The sequence below is a fragment of the Mesoplodon mirus genome (genome assembly GCF_964341445.2).
Source record: "Mesoplodon mirus genome assembly, contig: SUPER_3_unloc_19, whole genome shotgun sequence".
Classification (NCBI taxonomy): Eukaryota; Metazoa; Chordata; class Mammalia; order Artiodactyla; family Ziphiidae; genus Mesoplodon; species Mesoplodon mirus.
In genome coordinates this window covers 692913-714036 of record NW_028295568.1, presented here as the reverse complement: position 1 = coordinate 714036, position 21124 = coordinate 692913, and the positions used below count along the sequence as shown (strand labels likewise).

Below are 21124 nucleotides of genomic sequence, written 5' to 3'. Positions count from 1 at the left end.
GGTAATACATTTTTAAACGGAAAGCAAAGAATCACAAAATATCAGCTCCAGAAGGGGCCCTCCCCATTTACGAATGAAGAAATTGGGAGAGTAATAAAATAATAAGCCAAGCTCACACAACTGATTGAGGGCAGAAGCAGACTAAAAGTCAAATCCTGTCTATTTTCAATGCATTACACTAGACTAATGTTTGCTTTTTTTTAATGACACTTGCTTTATGATCAATACGGTGAATTTTTTGACACTTCATGGGCATTTGAAAATAAGGTACGTTCTCTGTATTCACAGTTCTCTCTGTGTGTGTGTGTGTGTGTGTGTTTCTCTTTCTTTCTGTCCATATAGATAGATAGGTATGACAACCTTATTAATTGTATTGTCAGAACATAGTGTTAAGAGCTCAGGCTCTGATGCCAGGCAAACCTGTGTGACCTTGAACTCACACTTGTAACCTCTCCAAACCCCAGTTAAAGTAGAGGTGGTATCCCATTGAATGCATAGCCCTAAAAGGGATTTCAATCTTCATACACATTTCTTTCTGACTTTCAGTGGAACCCAAATAGTTGGCCCACAGGAACTCCTATTACCGTCACCTGTCCTCTCATATGCTCTAGCGCTCTAAACTCCCAGAACCTTCTCATACTTCTGTGCCCATAACATTCTCTTACTCTGCCATCTTGGGCTCCCCAGCCCCTCTGTCCTCATCCCCATTTCCATGTGCCAAGCTTCAGGCTCAGGACCTTGGGCTGTTGTCTCTCATCCTGAGGGAATGTCGTTTCCCTTCAGTCCCAGTGCTTGAGAATCCATCTTCTTCATGTTCCCCTGCCTCCTCCTGCCTTGCCTGGTCCCCAGCGTGGTGTTTTCTGCTGCAGTCTCTGTCAATTGGAGTTGGGGTGATGGGGCAGTCAGGCAGGGCTGTGTGTATCTGTGTCTGTATGAGGGAGGGCGGGCACACTTTCCAGTGTTTCTGGGCAACAAGCAGGCACTCACTGCAGTTTCCTATCCCTCGGGCCTGGGCTGTGGAGACAGGGGAAGTACCAGGAAGGGGTGGACGACCCCAACCCAGCTAAATGGAAGGCCCAGCTCCGCTGTGCGCTCAACAAGAGCAGGGAATTCAACCTGATGTACAACAGCACCAAGGAGGTGCCCATGAACCCAATGAAGATATATCAAGTGTGTGACATCCCCCAGCCCCAGGGCTCTATCATTAACCCAGGTGAGGCCCCAGCTGCTGGGGAGAAGGTGGACAATGTGCCAGGTTCCAGGCTGGACCCTTAAAGCGATAGTCGACTTGAAAGTCGCCTCGCTTACAAAGTTGAAGACTGGTAAATAAAGCAAGAAATCCTGTCCCTAGAAAGAACCCAGAGAACAAAAGATATAAACTCAGCACAGTCTTCCTGCCCACGCAGTGGAACAGTAAAGCATTAGAAAGAAGAGGGGGTATTGAGTTCTATAAAAAATAACTTCTCTTGGGACTCAACACTGAGAAGAGAGGCCAGGTAGTTTAGAAGAAGGAGGGATTAAAACTTAGAAGGTCTGAGTTATAAACCTCGGTCTTTCCATCTCACTACTTGTGGGACATTGAATCAAGTCATTCAACCTTTTGAGCCTCAGCTTCTCTCACTATAACATCTGGGTTCTCATCTTCCCTGCGTATTTCAAAGGCTGTTCTAAGAATCAATTGACATGACATTATGAAGGCTATTAAGTTCTCTTTATAAATGATGGGTAAGTGATCATTTAATTTGTATGGTATTTTTCCTAGGAGAATACCACCTGATCCCTATATTTACTCAATGTTTAGCAAGTTCCGACTAAGAGCCAGATAATTTAGACTTGACCTGCAGTGAATCTAGTGAGGGTCTGCCATGAGGGAAGGGTCTGTCTTCACAGTAAGCTTATAAAGGAGAGAAGCTGTGCTCCTTGGGTCCTTAGAAGGGATGCTAATGTGTAGAAAGGGGTTTAGAGTAGGAATCAAAAGATTTCTAGGAGAAGGGAGTAGGGTCTGCAGCTCCTGGATAGGGGAGGGGATGAGAGCTTGCACTGGGGCTCCGTAGGAGGAGCTGGGAGTGGGGTGAACACCCTTGGTTCCCACTCTTTGGCATTGAGGGTGCACACTGAACCCAAGGAACCTCTGTGCTGGCGGTGCCTAGCTTGAACAGTGGGTGAGCTGCAGGGATGACAGTGCAACGTGAGCGCCTCACTTTTGACCTTTGTGTGTGTGTGTGTGTGTTTCTCGGGTAGGATCCACTGGATCTGCTCCTTGGGATGAGAAAGATAATGATGTGGATGAAGAAGATGAGGAAGATGAGCTGGACCAGTCACAGCACCACGTTCCCATCCAGGACACCTTCCCCTTCCTGAACATCAATGGTGAGTGGGGTGGGGGGTGGGACAGAGGCATGGAGAGGATGTAAGGGGCTTTGATTTTGCAACCGTTGACACCATATCCACCATTGCACTGGGAGCAGCGACCAGGCCCTGGGGCCAGGCTGCCAGTCTGTTAGCAAGTAGGAGTCATAGGCAAAGGAACCCCATAGGCATAGTTATCCCAGTGGGGTGGCTTCTAGGCAGAGAGAGCATCTTCTGAATCTTATGTGATAATTCAGAGAAATTAAAAAATTAAATTCCTTCTCAATCCCGCATACAAATACACAAGCTGTTATAAATGTTGCTGATTTCCTTCAGGCCAAGTGCAGGGATCATTTTCGTGAACTGTAGGCAAACTCTTCTGCTATTTCCCTCGGTACAAATTTTCTGTCACTGCCTTAACAGCGTCTGCTAAGGCTGTATCATGGGAAACTTGTGGATCTACAGCTCTTAATACTAGGCTCTGATAAAATTTCTCTGCTAGAGACTTTTATCTTTTTAAAATTTATTTATTTATTTATTTATTTTTGTGGTACACGGGCCTCTCACTGTTGTGGCCTCTCCCATTGCGGAGCACAGGCTCCAGACGCGCAGGCTCGGCGGCCATGGCTCACGGGCCCAGCCGCTCCGCGGCATGTGGGATCTTCCCAGACCGGGGCACGAACCCGTGTCCCCTGCATCAGCAGGCGGACTCTCAACCACTGCGCCACCAGGGAAGCCCTATCTTTTTTTTAAATTGACTTTTTGAATTCAGCTTCCTAGGAATGATGAGTTTAGAGGTTGGAGGGTCACTGTGAGACAGAGCAGGTACTGCACCTCCCATTGCACGTTCTGAGGACACTCCACCACAAGGTGAACTGCTCTTCCACAGCATCTTCACTTGAACTTTTCACTGACATGCTCCTAGTCATATGACTTGCATTCAGTTGAGTAGCTTTTCACTACTTTTCTAAGTTCCATCTGGCTGCTAGGGTCAAATGAGATACTTTTGCCACCTAGAAAATTTAGTATATCAAGATGATTCCTGTAGGATTTTGGAGTCCCCTTCCCTAGGTGATGCCCCTTCTTTTGAGAATCAGGAAATGACTCTTATCTGTCTACTTGCCCTCCTTGACTTACCCTGTCATTTATAACCTTGCAACCAAGTGATGAGTAAAGACAACGATCATAGAGCTCTCTCAGGTTAATATTGCCACAGCTACATTCCCACTTGGTGCAATTTTAAGATTTGGACATTTGGAAATGTGAGATCCTTTCCCAAATCTTTGGCTCACTCATTCTGTTATTCTCACCCCTTAAAAGGATGCAACCCGTTTCCAGGATCATGATTTCCCTTTTTTTTTTTCATGTTTTTTTAAAGCTAATATTGTGTGTCCTTACGTTATGGGCCACCTTGGATCCTTTATGGAAACATGTGAACATATATTAAAAATAAAAAAGTAAAATGTGGCCCTACAGCCACACCGGGATTTCGTTGCCCTGAGAGAGGAGCTGGGGCGCATCAGTGACTTCCACGAAGCCTATACTTTCAAACAGGCTCCGGGCCAGCCAGTTTACGGCTTAAGCAAGGAGAATGTTCCAGCAGTAACCAACAAGGAGAACCTGGCGATGCCGGTCTCGACTCCATTCCTGGAGCCGACCCTGGGGAGCGACGGCTCTGCGGTCACATTCGGGAAAACCCAAGAGGATCCCAAACCATTTTGCGTGGGCAGTGCCCCACCGAGTGTGGACGTCACCCCCACCTACACCAAAGACGGAGCTGACGAGGCAGGATGAACCGATGGCAAAGTTCTGAAACGGAAGCCATCTAAGCTGGCAAAGAGAATCGCAAACTCCGCTGGTTACGTGGGTGACCGGTTCAAGTGTGTCGCTACCGCACTGTACGCAGACTCCAGTCAGCTCAGCCGGGAGCAGCGGGCATTGCAGGTGAGCACCCCCCCCCGAATTTCAGGAGCCTGACCAGTTGTCAGGTTTTTTTAATGTGTGAAGAGGAGGGGGCCGGGGGTATGATAGGGCAGGACACCGGGCTGATTTGGTTAATGAAGCTTAGGATAATTTAAATGTTTGAAATGTGTCCAGTAAGGGGACGTAAGTGGATACTTTTAAGTTATTCTGTAGATTTTAAGCGAACTCCACTCGAATGCTGATAACAGAAGTTTTAATTATTGCGAAGGATGTCTAAAAGACTGCATGACATTTACCTATCAATTGCTTTGATTTCTCTGCCGTTACTGTACGTTAACAAATATACCTAAAAGCGCTTCTTAGAATGCCTTATGTGATACTTGGTGGAGGTGTGTAGCGGCCGCATGTCTGTGAGATTCGTGCAATTTTTTTTTCCACCAAACAAACAAACAAACAAACAAAACCAAAAAAACAAACCTTGCTTAAAGGGATAGAGTATGTATTTAACTTGCTAGTGAAGGATACGTGTTGTATAGGAATTTCCTTAAGATATTTTACTTTTAATTAAAAGACAAATAAAGCCAAATTGTTTTGCAGTGTTAAGAAAAAAATTGGTTTATGTTTATAAAAATGGATGAAGTTATCTAAATGATCCATTGAGTGCCCATTTTAATTACATAGATGGAAGGATTACAAGAGGACAGTATTTTATGTCTACCCGCTGCTTACTGTGAGGTCAGTTCTTCAAATTTTTATTACTAGAATCTTACATAAACCTTTTGAGTTAAATTTCATTTCCAAATATACAAAGGGAAGTTTGTGGGCCATGGTCGTCTTTATTCATTGTGCATTTGTTTTTTTTCTGTTGTGTTTTTGTTTTGCTTTCTTTGCATTGTGTTTTTGTTTTGTTTTATTTACCTTCGAAAGAGAATGTCTATCTCTGTGCCACAGTGTATGTATGGCTATACATACACACCACATATATCTCTACATACATACGGCTTTACGAATAAAGAGTGTGTGACTAGTTACACGTAGACACTCTTACATTTTTATCGTTCAATTTTAAAATATCTCAGTTGTATCATAAATTGTGGTTGGTTTGGGGCAAACTTTTCTTTGAAGATACTTTCCTTTAAGGTAAGGGCAGTGAAATAGCTTTGGTGGTAAGGTGTGTCTTTTTTCCATCTCCGTTCTCTTTCTAGCGTGCAGTGATGCGCTTCTCAGAGTTGGAGATGAAAGAGCGAGAAGGTGGCCACCCCACGACCAAAGACTCCAAGGTGTGCAAATTCAGCCTCGCTGACTGGGAAAGGCTGAAAGGAAGTCAGGACAAAAAGCCAAAGTCGGTCGCCCTGGAGGAGGCCATTGCCGACCAGAACGACAGTGAGAGATGTAAGTGAACCCAGGCGGCTCGCGTGTGGTACCACGTCGGTGGGAACGGGGCAGTTCCACTCCCAGTGCCGAGGGAGGTGAGAGGAAACAATACGCTTCTGATGGCCCAGCGTCTGGGTGCTGGCTGTTCGGAGAACGGGCTGCTCTGGCCATCCTTCCCAGCTGTGGATTGCAAGGCTGGTTGTCCTTTTGAGTGTTGCGGCATCCAGTAGTGAAGCACCTATGAAATGTTGTTTCCTGGCACGCGTCTCCTTTTTCTGGAGAAATGCTAGTCCTGTAGTTAGTAATAGTCTGATACAGTAGAGCAGAGGAATGGCAGTGCAAGACCTCCAGCGTAGCAGGTATGTGTTCTGTTTTGTAGCAGGTACGGATACGGGTTTTTGGTAGCAGTGGAATGACACTTGCAGCCAGAGCCAGACCCTCCAGAGTGACAGTCTCCTATGGGAGGGAGTGGAGAGTACTCGGATTCTCCCTCCAAAGGCAGAGGTTTCGTTAAAATGAGATGAGGGCTGATGAAGGCACCAGAAAGATGAGCATAATTATTTTCTGTGGCAGGCTTGTTTGCAGTCATTAGGAGTTGACAGCACGCTCCAAGGGCGTGGGATAAACGAGGGCGTTCTTCCTACCAGACAGGGTGTATTATGTTTTGGAGGCAAAATTGGAGAGAAAGCTAGTGCTTGCCTCGAGTCACACTCTGCGGTCCCATCAGCTGCTCCCCCACTGGGGTTGACTTCAGGCTTTGCCCTCGAGACTTCCTGGGCTAATGAGATGTGTTGGCAGCAAGTGGAGGTCTTTCTCCCGCTTTCTTCAGTGTGCGTGCTTGTGGCCTTCAGCCTGCTCTGGACCCCAGAAACCTCACCGGTGATGGTGAGTGAGGGCACCTAGGTGAACGTCGAGGACAGGGTGGGCGTGAAATCCTCCTGAGACAGGACAGTCGGGGGTGGTGGGCACGTTTGGGGGGCCCAGGCCCTTGGACCCAGTCGTAGGGTCGGCGTTCACCCGCACGCTTAGGTCGTGGATGCCTGATGCAGTTCGGGAAAATTGTGGTCAGCAACAGCGTGTGCTTCTCTCTGCTGCTTGGAGCACTGCCCTCCCCCAGCTCATCTTTGGGGTCAGACAAAGGCCTGTGGCCAGGGTTCTGGGTAAGCCACACCGGGACCGGTTTGTCCTACGTGGCTCCTGTAGAAGGGGATTTCTGTGGCTAGTCAGTGGCGGCCTTACCCGAGGGATGGGGCTCTTGATGTGCCTGGAGTAGACGATTCCGAGCTCCTCCCCTCGGGATTGGAATGAAAAACGGAGGGTCCAGGCCACCCTGGAGTGAAGCAGCAAGAAGGCCTCCCTCCTTGCCTGTGCTCACAGCTGACACGCAGCCCTTACCCTCCTGAGTGGCCTCATAACTCAGTTCTTGGGGAAGTTTCTCAGAGAGATGTGATAAAAGTGGGCAAGGCCAAGTTCACGGGGATGCACTTTTCTGAGGAGGGGATCTGCCTGTTCTGGGTGGACGGTGAGGGAGGCTGGAGGAAGGGAGCGGGCAGTTAACCGGCCTCGAGTCTTCTTGCCCTTTTCTCCAGCAACGTGGCCAAACCCAGGGTGGCCGCTGCCCTTCACGTCTCAGTGGCCTCACCCGCCCTTCTTCCCAGAGACGTTTGTGTGCGTCCTTCCCAGTCGTTCCTGCTGAGCGTGGAGACGAGAACTCGGTATGGCTGATGAGGAGCAGGGCCTGAGCCCCAGATGATTCCGAAAGCCCCTCCCCCCACTGCCTGCCTCCAATCTCAGACCGACCGACGGGTCTCTTCCTGGAGCACCCGGGACATGGCCCAATGAGCCATGAATCGCCACCATGGGAGGGCAGGAGAAGGGTTGGGGAAGTTGAGGGGCTCCGTTTGAAAGGTTGGGGCAATGGAGGTGGGTTCCCCACCCACCCTCTGTCTTGTAGAGACATGGGGTTTGTAAATAGCTGGTCAGGAAAGGCCACCTGAAGGGGCCACTGTTCTTACTGCGGCCTCCACATCCAAGGCACAGCAGGCGTTCATTCCATTCAGCTGGATATGAATGGGTCTTCTTGTACTTGGGCCATCATGTCTTGAGCTGATATGGGCTCAGGTCCTTCTCATGGGTGTCCGTGTGGCCGAGAGCCGAGCTGTGAGCACATGGGAGCTGGGGCGGGGATTTGGGGCGGGCAGGGGTCACAGAGAGGGTCCAGGCCGCCTTCAAGATGCCTTCCCCCTTCTGAGGCAGCCCCTACCCATGGAGGGACCAGGAGCTTCTAAGGTGGTGGGTGCTGTTTGCGCGGCCCTGGTTGTCCTGGTGCGGGTGCATCTTGTTGCTAGGGGCTTGTTTAAAAAAGAAATTAACTTGAAAACACAGTGGCTGAGATACTCATTTATTCTTTATGGTCACATGGGTGGCTGAGTGAAATGTTTATTTTGGAAGTTCACCAAATGAGTTTGGAGGTTCCTCAGACTTGGAAGTTCATCACTAGGAACCCTCAGTGGCATTTGAAGATGGGGCGGGGCAAGGAGGCATTGGTCCCTTCCTTCTCAAACTTGGAGTAACCATCTCCCTTGCCAACCACTTGGCTGGGACAGGCCTAGGACCTGCTCAGTGGCAGTGCCTGGCCAGGAGCTGGAGGAAGCCTCAGTCAAGGGGCTTCATGAAATTTCTTTGCTCAGGGAACTTCTCTTCCAGCTGAGCACCTGCACGTTTGTAAACTACTTTGGAACAGAGGTCCCCTGCACTCCTTCTGTAGCGGGTGTAACTTTGAACAAGGTTAGCCCTGACTGGAGGTGCTATTATAGTTAAGCTACAGAGAAGGGGATTTTAATCCTGGGGAGCCTTCCAGCGACTCAGAACCCTCCCACCTTGTTGAGGCCTCACTGGGCATGGCTCAACAGTGGTGAGGGTGCTTTGTTGGCACAGTGACTTGTAAATGTTGCTGTGGTGATGCTTCTGTGAGGTGATGCTATGGTACAACCATAATGAATTTGGGATATATGTGCTGTGAGTCATAGGACCATGCTGCAGGGACCACGTTCACATCTTGCTTAGACTGGGTGACCAAGGGCACATGGCTTCCCACTTTTAGAAGGGCCAAAAGTAGCAATGATGGCAAAGCCTGATGGTTAGGATCCCCGTGTATCTATTTATCTCCCCATCTCCTTTGCCCTCAAGGGTCATCCTCCTGTGGGTCGTGGTTAGAACAGTCTTTGAGAAGCTCCAAGTGACACAGAGCCTCTACCCCATAGCTGGTGGCCATGGGTATCTTGGGCAGTCGGGGTGGGTGTCATTCAGGGTTATTACTGGCCTGGGTAAGGTCACACTAGCGTAAGGTCTTGGGGGGCCTTAGCTGAGGGGAATTGAGATCTTTGCCCTAAAAGGCTCCGGGGTTGGGGGAAGGGTGGATGGACCTAGTTTGGAAAAAGAAACTTTAAAATTGGACATGGGGGTTCTTAAGGTAGCCCTTCCATTCCTCCATGGATCCCTTCCCATGGAGCTTTTAGGGAAGGCTGATTGGACCAGAGAAGTCCAATGGTGTAACCAGCAGGGCTCACCTCTTAAAATTTCCTACATTTCAGGCCTGAGATTCAGGCTGGTCTGAAAGTCTTGGCATCTTTTGGTTAAAGGGCTTTTTCCAGCCTTTCTCTGTGCTGAGCCTGGCCCGTGATTATGAAGCCCACCCTGGAGGGAGGCTAGCAGTAACATTCCCACTTTACAAGTGAAGGGGGCCGAGTTGTAAAGCGGCGCCATTCCTGCCCGAGTGTTTAAGAGGGTCACAGAGCAGCCGGAGTGAGAGTTGCAGCACGCCGTCTTCACTGGGCCTGCGGTAGCCTGGGCTGCATCACCCGTAAGCACAGGCCAGGAGTTTGGGGTTCCTCCTGCTGCCATGACAGGAGACCCTCGCGGTTGGGGTGATTCCACCATTCCGGCAAGAGTAGGTGGGGATCTGTGTGGGGTACCCTTGGAGAAAAGCTAAGTGTGTTCCACCATTGAGAACACAGGTCAGGCTAGCCCAGGCCAGGGTGAGGTTCATCCCCACAACTGACTGCCATTAAATGCTGGGAATGCCCCCAAGAGAGGCTGATCAGGGGACCAGCCGGCTGGGCAGAAGTGGGAGTGATACTTGAAGTGGTCTAGGGAGTGGAGGAGGAATGCGAGCATCATGTGAGGGGTCTGTCTATGATTTCATCTAGAAAAACGGGCTGTGGGAGCTTAGCTCAGGTGTTAACGAAATACCAAACTCATACCCCCACCCCCACCCCCGGCCGGTGATGGACACAGGGTCATCTTCGGGGAACTCTTTAACAGCACAGTGATCATTATGGAATTATTCGTGTGTTAGAAACAGTGTGACTAGCAAAGCAGTTGAACTGTTTCTTTGGCTAGAGCAAAAGTGAGGAGTGATGTTAGGCTGGGGTGATTGGAGGAAAAGCCCCAAGTGGATGCTAGATTGAGCAGAGGGGGCAGGAGCAACACAGGCGGAGCTGGGGTGTGAGCAGTTCAGCCCTGCCCGCCGCCCCCCCACCCCCCACCCCCCATGAAGGGGGTTGGAGTCTTGTCTTTGAAATGTCCTTAGATGCTTGTTGCCTGGGAAGGAAGGCGTGGAGACGTGCCAGGTGGGGTGACTGGTGTCACTGAGGGCCTTCTTCCTAGACAGGAAATAGGAGCAGCCCCTTGATGGCAGTGAAATGCTTTTCCCCCCCACGGGTGTGGAAAGAGGACAGACGGACTTGGAGCAATCTGGTTGAGTTCTTTGAAATTGCCCTTGACCCTTGTGTGTGCACCAGGAAGCCTTTCCTTTCCCTTTGCCAGGCTCCTCTTCCCTTGGTCTCCCCAGCTTCCCAGCCTCCCACCATTCTTTCCCTACCCTTTTTCTTCACCCTCGCCCCTGCTGACCCAAGTGAACATTGGTGCTATGTCTGTGTAGATGGCAGTTGGGGGCTATTTGGTCTCTTGATGACATCAACCTTTTTTGTTTACTAGCAACTGTTTCCATAGTAATTTGTAGCTCCGCCCTGATGGGTTGGATCTTACTGTGAGGTCACTCACCCCCCCCCCTTTAAGAGTAAGCCACCTTGGAGAGTTAAGCAGTTAGGGAGTTATCTCACATGCCTATAGAGGGATGGTGTAGATGCCTCACCTTGACCCTTGAAGGATGGATCGTGAGTGGGCTACGTGCCTCATTTTCTGCTTTCTTTGCTGGTTGTGTTCAGCTGTCCTTCCTTTGGGACGTCTTTCTGAGGGTTTTGTGCTTTCAGCGTGTGAGGCCCCTGGTCTCCAAAGGGAGGTGGTCTGTTGGTAGCAGATTGCCTTGGGCATGGGGGTCCTGCCTGCTCCTGGTGACCTTTGTTCCCTCCTTTCCGGGTTGTCTCCCCTCCCCTAGGGGAGTGTTAGGATGGAAGCAAACCTGACCCCTTCGAAGCCCCAGAAGACAGTGAGGACTACTTCATGGACACGGAGCCCCCCAGAGAGCCCCCCCGCCGACCAGGTGGCCCCAGACGCGTCACGCAGCCCCACCCTCCAGTTGAACAGAAAGCGCAAGGTGTCTGGCGTTAGGAACCACACTGAGACCACTGTGGAAGAGCTCCCGGAGGACTCTCTGCTGAAAGCCAAGCGGAGACGGGTCTCCAAAGGTGAGCTCGGTTTCGCTTCGGGCCCGCAGGGCACCCTACGGAAGTCCTGGAGCGGAGCAGTGGAAAGTTCCAGTCCCACCCTGGATCCCTGGGGGGAGCCACTCACACCTCCCCACCCCCCACCCCCATCCCACCCCCCACCCCCCCAAAGCCAGGTGCCGGGGCTGGAGCCCAAAGGTGGCCAAAGGCAAATAGGCCCCCTCCCGAGACTTGGTGACAAGTTCCAGCCAACACAGTGACCACACCCCTCCCCTCCCCCACCCCTGTTAGTGATGTGTAAGACAGTTTGTTCCCCGTCCCGGGGGGCTTCTTCATTAATTTGTAGTTATTTCTCCATTAGCTGACTGGCCTGAGAGGGAAATGACAAACAGTTCCTCTAACCACTTAGAAGAGCCACATTATCGTGAGCTGACCAACCTGAGGTGTGCATTGAATTAACAGGGCTCCATCCCAGAAAGCAGCGCCGCTTGCTGCACCTTAGAGAACGGCGGGAGCAGCAGGTGTCGGCAGCAGAGAGCAAACCTGGCTGGCAGGGCAGGAAGGAAGTGACCCAGGCGGTTCAGCCTGCGGTCACCCCCCAGGGCAGTAGCATCTCCGAAGAGAAACCTGGCAGGAAAAGGGCAGAGGCCAAAAGCAACAGAAGCTGGTTGGAGGAGTCCCTGAAATGCAGTGACAATGAACAAGGTACGCACGGGGCGGGGGGCGCTCCTGGAGGGTGAATCACTCGCCCTCTGTGGGAAACGGCCCTGGAGGGGACCTGAGCGCCATCCAAGTTGACAAGAGTAGCGTGTGGCGAGCGGGGAGTTTTCTTCATGAGGTCCTTTCAGCCTGCACACTTCCTTATGGAATGGACAGTGAGGCGGGAGCTCGACTTCCTGGGCTGCTCCTCATCACCCAGCCCGCGGCTGGGCAGGAAGGGAAGTCTTGGGTGACCCCGGACGCTTGTCAGTGCTCTCATTCCAGCCTCAGGCTGTCCCCAGTCGCCCTGTCCCGAGCACCCAGGCCCCTCACGGGTGGGGACGGGAGCGCACGAAGGGCTGGCTTCTGCCCTCTCTTGCGGCCCTTTGAAGCGACTTGCCATTTGGCATTTCGTGGGTTAGTCTATTTGCCGGTTGAATGTGGGATAATTAAAATATTAGTGCTTTGAAAACATAATTGGTATATCTTTAAAAACTGAAGCTGCTCCAACCATCAGTGCTAACAATGGGCTTTTCTTTCCTCACCGGCTACAACTGTGTAACGCCCGCTTCTTCTCCCCCTGACAGATGTGCTGTGCATGGACGAAGAAATGGATTGGCAGCCTTCGCCCCTGCCGCAGAAATACACCGACAACAGCGAGAAACCATCCGGGAAGCGACCGTGCAAAACCAAGCATTTGATCCCTCAGGAGCCCAGGCGGGGCTTGCCGCTGCCAGGGGACTCCTACGTGGACAATGCGGATGGCAAGGTACCTCTTGCCCCTGGCTCTCCCCCGCCCCCCGGGCCTGTGCAGGCACATCCCGCCTGCCTACTTCTCTGCTTCTGGGGACAAAGCTTTCCTTTTCCTGAACCCCTCCCCCCAAAACGTCACTGCCCCTTCCTAGGGGACCTGTCTCCTGGGTGGTGGTGAAGTTTCCAGGTAGTAAAAATGCAACCCTTTCCTCGCGCGCCGCCTCCCCCTGACAGAGAGGAGGAAAAGTGCTTTCCTCCACTCAGGAGCGGCCTGAGCCCAGTTCCGACTATGATCTTTCACCGTCCAAGCAGGAACAGAAGCCCTTGGACCGTTTGCAGCAATTGTTACCAGCTTCCCAGGCCTCGCGGCTGACATGCTCAAGCTCCCCGCCAGAGACCACCCAGTCCCGCCCGATGCCACCGGAAGCGCGGAGACTTATTGTCAATAAGGACGCGGGTGAGACCCTCCTACAGCAGGCCTCCCGGCTTGGCTACGAGGTGAGCATCCTTGTGGGTGCCCCGGATCAGGATCCGCCGGCTGCTGCTCCTTGGGTGGGGGACACACTGGCTGGGGATCGGGGGCGGGTCTCAGAGCCCAGCCCCCTCCACGTGGCGGGCTGGGCTGGGTGTTCCAGCAGGGTGTTTGTGTTGGCCCCGCTCACACTGCGGGCTCTTTGGTGGCTTGTTCAGTCGTGGTGTGAAAAGAAAGGCAGGCCTCTCTGATGTCCCGTTCCCGTTCAGGCAGGTAGGCTGCTTCGGCTTACTTATCTCTGATATAAAATCTGACCTAACCCAGGGCTTGGCGACCAGGGGAATTTTAATGAGCCCTTTTGGATTCTGAGTAGCAAGAAGGAGAGTAGTTATTAGCTCTAATAACTTGTGCTGTTTGGGGCAGAGTGATGCCCCTGTGGGGTAGCGGGTGGGAAGTGTCTGTGCAGAGTGGGGGTGGGAGTGGGACAGACCTGAGCAGTCTCTTTCTGAGAGGGCACGGGAGCCGAGGGCTGATGGGCGGGGAGCAGGGGTTGAGCCTTGCACAAAACTCCCTGTCCACACTGCTGTATCCCAACCCAGCATGGCTGATGACAGTGATGGCCTCTATTGCTAGAGCAACATAGAAAGAGAGCTGATATCTGCCTAAGCCCGTGTGATCTGTAGTAACTCCTTTCACCCTTTTAACATCTTCACTTGGGAGTAACGAGTACTAGCCCACTCTCGGATGAGGAAACTGAGCCTCAGAGGGGTTAGCTGAAACCCGTACAGGTAGCAATCCAGCAGTGCTCCACAGCCCACCACGCTCCTCAGCAAGACTGGCTCACATTGGAATTGCCCTTTTTACAGTTCAAAACCTCTGTGAGACAGATGACTCTCTCTGCCCTGTGCAGTTCCCCCACCATACTTGTCAGTAGCAATTGTGATGTAATAGCCCACAGGGCAAAGGCATTTTTCTGTGCTGGCATCAGCCCTCTGGGAGTTGAATGGTGACAGTAAAATGCGGTTCAGCAGGCTGAGCGTGGAGGTGTGGCTGAGCACTGGGGTGGCAGGACCCAGGCTGGCCCGGAGCCCTGGCGCCCACACCCTCAGCCAGCTCTGTGCCCCTGTCCCCCGTCTCCCGTCGTGTCCCCCCGCCCCGGTCCATAGTGCCGTGAGCCCTTCGAGGTGTGCCTGCCTTGGCCATAAGGCATGACTGTGGGTGGGAAGTTGGAAGCACTAGGGCTATGCTTGGTTTGGGGGTGTTTTTTGTTGTTGTTGTGGGTTGAATGTGCTGTTGTTTATATCTACACGTCTCTTGGAGACCTCTCCATTAGCTAGAGAGCACTTTCTGGTAGTTAGCGCAGTTACTTGCAGGTGAAGTCCAAGGAGCACCCAGTTGGTTTCCCAAGAGCTGAGAGCGGGCGCCTAGGAGGACAGAGCAGATGTTGCACATAGTGTTGAGCTAGACCCCCCGTGGTTGAGAAAATAGTCTCCTTGCTTCCAGCAAACGCTGGAGGTGGGGGGGAGCCCCCTAACCCCAACTTTTAGGTTAGGGTTGAGAAAGTAGACTCCCGCTTCCAGCAAATGCTAGAGATGGGGGGTCGGGGTGCTGCTGCACCCGCTGTGGAGGGCGGGGCTCCAAGCCCCACCTGTGAACTTGGCATCATTTCCAGCAGCCTCCCTTTGGGACCAGAGACGTCAAAAGACCCTCGTTGGTCCTAAGACAGTTTCCATTATGGTTTGGTGGCTCTGAGGCCTGGACCAAGGAGCACTTGATCCATACTTTTTTAGGCTACCTGGCCTTTGATTGCACAGGAAGCCTTGGGAATGTGTACGGTTGGATTTGTTTTTTTCTTCAAATGTAAATTTCAATATGTAGATTACACAGATCACCAGTGTTGATGCTGAACACTGTGACAAGTAGATGAACGCTTTCAACTTTGAATCCAACTTTCTGGGATTTCTCTGGGCAGAATTTTAAATGTTGGGATGATGGCCCAGTTGGGAGATGTGGCAGCTTAAACCTTTTAAAATTGAAGGACAGTTTGCTTAACCAGATAAGGGTGTGGTTTGGGAGGGTTTCCCTGAAGTTCTGTCTTCAGCATTCTTGGTTATTTTCTTCTGCTTAGCCAAAGGTACCATGTGCAGTATAAAGGCTGTCTGAGCTTTATGTCATGATAATCTGGTTCTGGAAGTTTAGAAACACACTCTGGCTTCAGATCCGCGTTAAATAGATCACTTGCATGGCCAAAGACCTCAAACCTTTCCCTCCTGGGAAAAAGGCTTCTATTTCTTAGGCTAAAACGCCAGTGTGCAACCACATGCTTGTGCCTTTAGCGGTGATGGTTAAATTTTCTATGAATTGAATAAGTCATGTTTTTTAAAAAGTTAATGAGGCATTTAATTAATGAACAACGTCGGGTTCATGGCCTTTATGGTTACATTTTGCGGGTAATGGCATTCGGCTTATAGCCGCTGAACAGAGAGCTGTCCAACAAAAGCAGTTTGACTTTGCTCGGGAATGGGTGGGCTGCCCTTCAGACACTCCCGTTTATTTCTAGCAGAGAAAATAAACCAAGGAATGTGTTGCTTCGACAGACTCGCCCCGCCTCTTCACCTTTCAGTTAGAGAAAGTGTTGGTGGCGACGGTTGCCATCCATTTAGAGGCCATCACCCTCCTAGCTAGGAGAGTGTAGTTAGCCCACTTGACCCCCAACAGAGAAGGCCTGTGGGATGCTCGTCACAGCTGGATTGCATCCCTCTAACTGGGGCCCTCTTGGGCCTTTTGAATCTTCCCAGCTGACCAGGTACCAAAGACCTGAGTTATAGGTCTAGTACTTCATGTTAATTGAACTTGGGGTTTAATATCTCTGGGCCTCAGTTTCCAAGTGTTGAATGAGGATAGTACTGCCTTCCTTTCCTGCTATCTCCTGGGTTCCTGTGGGTGACAGAAGATGTCCTCATCTGGGGAAATGAGAAGCACTGTGTAAATAGTGGGATCAACGTGGTTGAGTTAGGACAGCCCGTGGCAAAAAGTCTGACCTGGCCGTGGGGCTACTGCTGCCTTTGCTGCCATCTTCCACGAGAAGAGAGTTGACTTACCCATCAGCTTGGACGGCCTTTCATTTCTAGGTACCCTTGAATCTGCCCTAGTAGTGATGAAGGTTTCCAGGTGAAGGCCATGATTGTCACAGCAAATAAACCCTGGGTTGAGTAAATTGATCTGTGCACAGCAGTTGGTGGCATCCAGACCTGATGCCAGAGCCACGTGACAGGGCCTCTCCCTGGCTGGGGCACACAACTCATTAGCTTGCAGCTGTCCACTCAAGTCTGGCTAGTGAGGGCCTGCTAAAAGAGCAGCAGCTTCATGCGGTATCCTGGATACCAGGGCTCGGGGCAGGTGGCCTGGGAGCCCAGAGGATTGTGGGCTTTCTGGCAGGTTGGGATGTAAACGGAGAAATGCATTCGTGGGTGTGCCTTTTCTCTTCCTCCTCTTGTTTTGGAAGGGAGCTGCTGCAGTGACCTGAAGTAACAGGGCACCGATGGCCAGGTTTACCAGCATGCCCCGTTAGGTTCACGTGGTAAGCAAATGGAACATTCTAGTTCGCTCCCAAGTGAGTGGTCACCTTTGATTGGCGTGTCCTCTAAAGGGCATAAAAGGTTTTACAGAACCCATCTCGCACTTATGGGCGGCTAGAATGACCCCCCTTTTAGGTTTAACAGATGAGTTACCTGAGAGATGTCACAAGGAGGCCTGTTCTGACCCCATCCCATCCCCCCTTACCCAGCAGACCATGTGCTGGGCCACATGCACGTTCTGCCTACTCTCAGCTCTCAGAACCTGACAGCTCTCTGCTGGGCACGACTTACCCAGTATAAACAGTATAACATGTTTTCTGGTGGCAAGTGCTTTCGATGTGTCTGAAAACTTTCTTAAGGTAATAAAACATTGAATAAATTCCTGCTCTGCTTACTTTGAGTGGTTCATATTAATATTTTAACAAGCCAAAGAAATAAGGTTAATAACAGTGATTCTAATGCACAGAGTTGACACAGAACACCTCCGGCGGGGGGTGGGGGGCGCTGTACGTTTTATTTGATTCTTGAAATGTGGAGGTTGCAGCCTGTGGTGTATCAGGTTCCTGTCATTAACTTGAGTAAATATGAAAATATTAGACTGATTCTGCCCTGAGAGGGTGGAGTGAGGCAAAATAGAGGGTGGGGTTATTGGAGGCATTTTGTGTCATTCCTCGAGGATGGAGGGAGAGAGCTTCTCTTTAACTCTACTTAACATACAGACAAGAGCCTCTGAGGCCCAGGTTCTGATTTGGGGTCTTAACAGGGGGCGCGAGGATGTAGCTGACCTGGGTGTCCCTGCTTCTCTAAGCTGGGGAGTGTTCTCCAGCTGATTTAAGCTCCCTTTAAGTGTTGGTCATCCATACTTTTATCTAAACTTGTGTTATCGTCCACTGCCACCGACTGAACAGACCCATCAAGTGAGAATGGTCTGTGCTTGGCAATGTGTCATCTAAGATGTTAGCAGCCGTGACACCTCTGTACTGGTCACGTCGGCCCCTGGGCTGAGGGCTTTCGTCGCTATCCGAATGCGTCCTCTCAGCAGCCCTGTGGAAGCTTGGAGAAGTTCAAGGGTAACTTGCCCATGGCCAGGCCACTGGTGCAGCAGAGCCTTAGACAACACTGTCTGCATCTCCAAGCCCTTCTCACGCACTCTCGCCCCCCACCAGGATGCCTGCCGCCTGCCCGCGCCATGGTGGGCTTTTGGCCCCAAGGATGTATGCCTTTGAAATTGGGCACCGCCAAGCTATGGGGAGGTCAGCCTTACAAGGTTCACTGTATGGTGGTCTGATGGTATCTCCTCTCCTCTCCTCTCCTCGTAGGAAGTGGTCTTGTACTGCCTGGAGAACAAGATTTGTGATGTGAACCACCGCGACAATGTGGCTTACTGTGCCCTGCATGAGGCTTGTGCAAGAGGTTGGCTCAACATCGTACGACAGCTCCTTGAATATGGCACCAATGTCAACTGCAGTGCCCAGGATGGAACCGGGTCAGTGGCGGTCTTGCTCTTGGCCTGGCCCTGCTGGGGCATAGGCAGTGGTTCTCAGGGTGTGCGGGGAACCCCAGAAGGAAAGATGGAGAGTGAGTGCCATGTAAGCACACTGATGGCGGAGTCCTCTAGAATGGAATCAGACAGATCATTCTGGCAAATTTACATAGAACTTTAAAACTCTGTGACGCTCTTATGGACAGAAGTCCCTGAAAATGTTGAGCCTGCATGAATAATCAGGGGTGTTCTCTTTTAAGACCCTGGACTCTTCACCAACGTGTGTTGAATCTCAATCTTTAACATATATGTGAGTTGAAAGTTCCAGGAGTACAGACAGGTCCAGTGGCAACTGGCTTGATAGGACCTGCCGTGTCCACCCACATCCCCGGGCCTGGCCCCCACTCTGTCCTTGACCTCTGTTTATTGGCCAGAGGCCCAGGTCTGAGTCAGCCCAAGCATCTTCCTGGTTGTACCTGGGATGCCACCACGAGGCAGGGCACTGGGGCTTTCCTGACAGTCATAAAATTAGCAAAACCGTAAGGTATTTGGTGGTTCACGGTTTCCAAATAGCATCCTTTCTGGATGGGTTTGTGGACAGTGTTCCTGACCCCAGCGGACACGGGCAGGAGGACTCTGTACCCTCCTGAGAACTCGCCCTGCCTGTCGACTGCTTCTGGGCGAGAGGGTTGATCACTCATCTCCAAGTTGGTTTCAGGAGAGGTTCCACTTTGCCCCTAGTTTCTTTTACAAACTGCACTTTTTGGGTTTTGTTTGTAATGGTATAACAGTGGCTTGTCGTATCTGCTTCCGTGATGCTGGGGTTCTTCCCCCCACCCCGCCGTACATTACCTTCTTACAGTCTGTCACTATTTAAGTTCATTGGAAACGTTTTCATCGTGGCCTGAGTTCCTCCTTGGGCCATGCATTAAGAGAGATTTGCATTGAAGAATTAGGCCTGAGATGGTCCTGTCACCTGTCCCGTAAAGGGTTATGTGTTGAAATAACAGAGTAATTTGTCGCAGCGACCGTACACTCACCTCCTCGGTGAAATAGCGCGCCTATGAGGCTTGGCCGCACACGCTCGATTTTGCCCCGTGTCCTTAGAAGCAAGCGTCGCGTGCACAGGTGTAATCCCCCGCACCTCTCCTAGGCCTCTCCACGATGCTGTCAAGAATGATCATCTCGAAATTGTCCGCTTGCTCCTCTCCTACGGTGCTGATCCTACCCTGGCTACGTACTCAGGTAGAACCATCAAGAAAGTGAACCACAGCGAACTTCTGGAGAAGTTCTTAACAGGTACTGCAGAGGTCAAGACACGGTCTTGTTCAAGCATCTAGACGGTGACTTCACAGCCTTTCACCTGGGTTCCCCCTACCCCCACCCCCCGTTTACTCTAAGTGACCCTTTACTGGGAAAAGCGGCCCAACGTTAGTCTGTCAAAGAAGAGATACATACTTTGAGTTTTGCAAGGTGGGGGGCTGGAAAACTCTTAGCTAGCCAGGCTAGCTTTTGTTTGGCAGGCTGGGGCGGTGAGGCGGGCAGTCCCTCAGGAAGGCGGGTGGACGTGTGGGGAGCTTTCAGTCAGATACCTGGAGGCGTGTGCAGTGGGACTTGTCAGGAGGTGACACCAGCCCCAGCGTGAGATGTTCCCGAACTCTAGCAGCATTTGCCTCTTACCAGCAGGCGTTATCTTGTTTGTCTCTCTCTCTCTCTCTCTCTCTCTCCCCCTCTCTCTCCAGGCTGTTTAAATAACCTGCAGGCTCCTGACGAAGGTAACCCTGGTTGCTCTTCGGAGTTCTTTGGCAGCTGTGTGTGTGGTGAGCAGCCTTGTTCGTTTCAGTTGGGCTTGTGGGGGTGGGGGGTGGGGGTGGTGCTGTGAGCAGGGCTTGCTTGGGAAAGAATTTTTCCAGGGTCCTTTTTGGAGAACAGCTGGAACCTTGCTCCAGCTTACTGACCTCTCTCTTGTTTGCCCCCCCGGTTAGAACCAGATGATGAAAGTAGTTACGATGTTTTAGCAAATCCCCCAGGACCAGAGGACCAGGATGACAGCAACGAGGCCTATGGTGACCTATTGGAATTTGAATTTTCCGAAAGCCCCCTTTTGCTGTGTTATAATGTCCAGGTGTCCGTCGCTCAGAGGTGAGCGTGGCCAGCGTGTGGTCGAGAGCCAGCCCAGCTGCTCTATGGGGTGGCAGGAGTTAGAAATCCCCTTCAGCAGATGAGGGTGGATGGGTTGGGGGGTGAGTGAATTCCTCACCAAGTGTCCACCGACCTCACATAATGCAGTAGAACTTTTCCAGAAAAGTTTGGGGGGTGGGAGGGCTCCCCAGCCAACTGCCCTCATTGGAACACACCCCTAGAGCCCAAAGGACACGGGAGTCAGCGACTGCAATTGCACAGTTTCAGTCACTAAACCCTTGGGGAAGGGATCCTCCCCAAACGGCTACCATAGGGGCCTTCCAAGGCGCATGAGGTCCACGGGACAATACTGATGTACCCTCTTCTCATATAAGATTAGAGAAAGCCGTATGTGGCACCTGGGATCTTATGTGTCTTCAGATTTGCTTAGATCGAGTCTTGTCCTCACAGTCGGGCCACTGTGCCCCATGACCAACCCTTCGGAGTGAACACATCAGGAGACCTTGCTCTACTGTGTGTTGACCCCGGTGCTTAAGGAGTAGCATCCTCCTTGGACTCTGAGGCTGGGAACGTGTCTGCCTTTGTGGAGACATTCTATTCGGGATAGAGATCATAAAGCGTGGCAGGGTATCAGGAAGGATTGTACAACCTCCCTTCTCGAAAAAACCTCACTCCCGGCAGCATTGAGGGGCGGGTTGGAGGTGTGGGAAAGGAAAGGAAAGCC

The 21124-nt window shown here is 51.4% G+C and overlaps 3 long non-coding RNA genes across 4 annotated transcripts; all 3 read left to right on the top strand.

Moving 5' to 3' along the window:
* Positions 1-1148: 1148 nt before the first annotated feature.
* On the top strand, positions 1149-3879 carry LOC309801640. 2 transcript variants are annotated; one of them, XR_014293626.1, is made up of 3 exons: positions 1149-1213; positions 2242-2370; positions 3728-3879. It is a non-coding gene; the product is annotated as an uncharacterized lncRNA (long non-coding RNA). The 2 variants fall into 2 exon arrangements; XR_014293627.1 differs by lacking the exon at positions 1149-1213 and adding an exon at positions 1976-2071 and having other exon boundaries at positions 2168-2370.
* A 296-nt stretch (positions 3880-4175) lies between these two features.
* On the top strand, positions 4176-5549 carry LOC309801639. The gene is made up of 3 exons (XR_014293625.1): positions 4176-4293; positions 4954-5007; positions 5478-5549. It is a non-coding gene; the product is annotated as an uncharacterized lncRNA (long non-coding RNA).
* Positions 5550-13182: 7633 nt separating this feature from the next.
* LOC309801642 lies at positions 13183-19552 on the top strand. The gene is made up of 3 exons (XR_014293628.1): positions 13183-13223; positions 18095-18261; positions 19412-19552. It is a non-coding gene; the product is annotated as an uncharacterized lncRNA (long non-coding RNA).
* The last annotated feature ends 1572 nt before the right edge of the window (positions 19553-21124 follow it).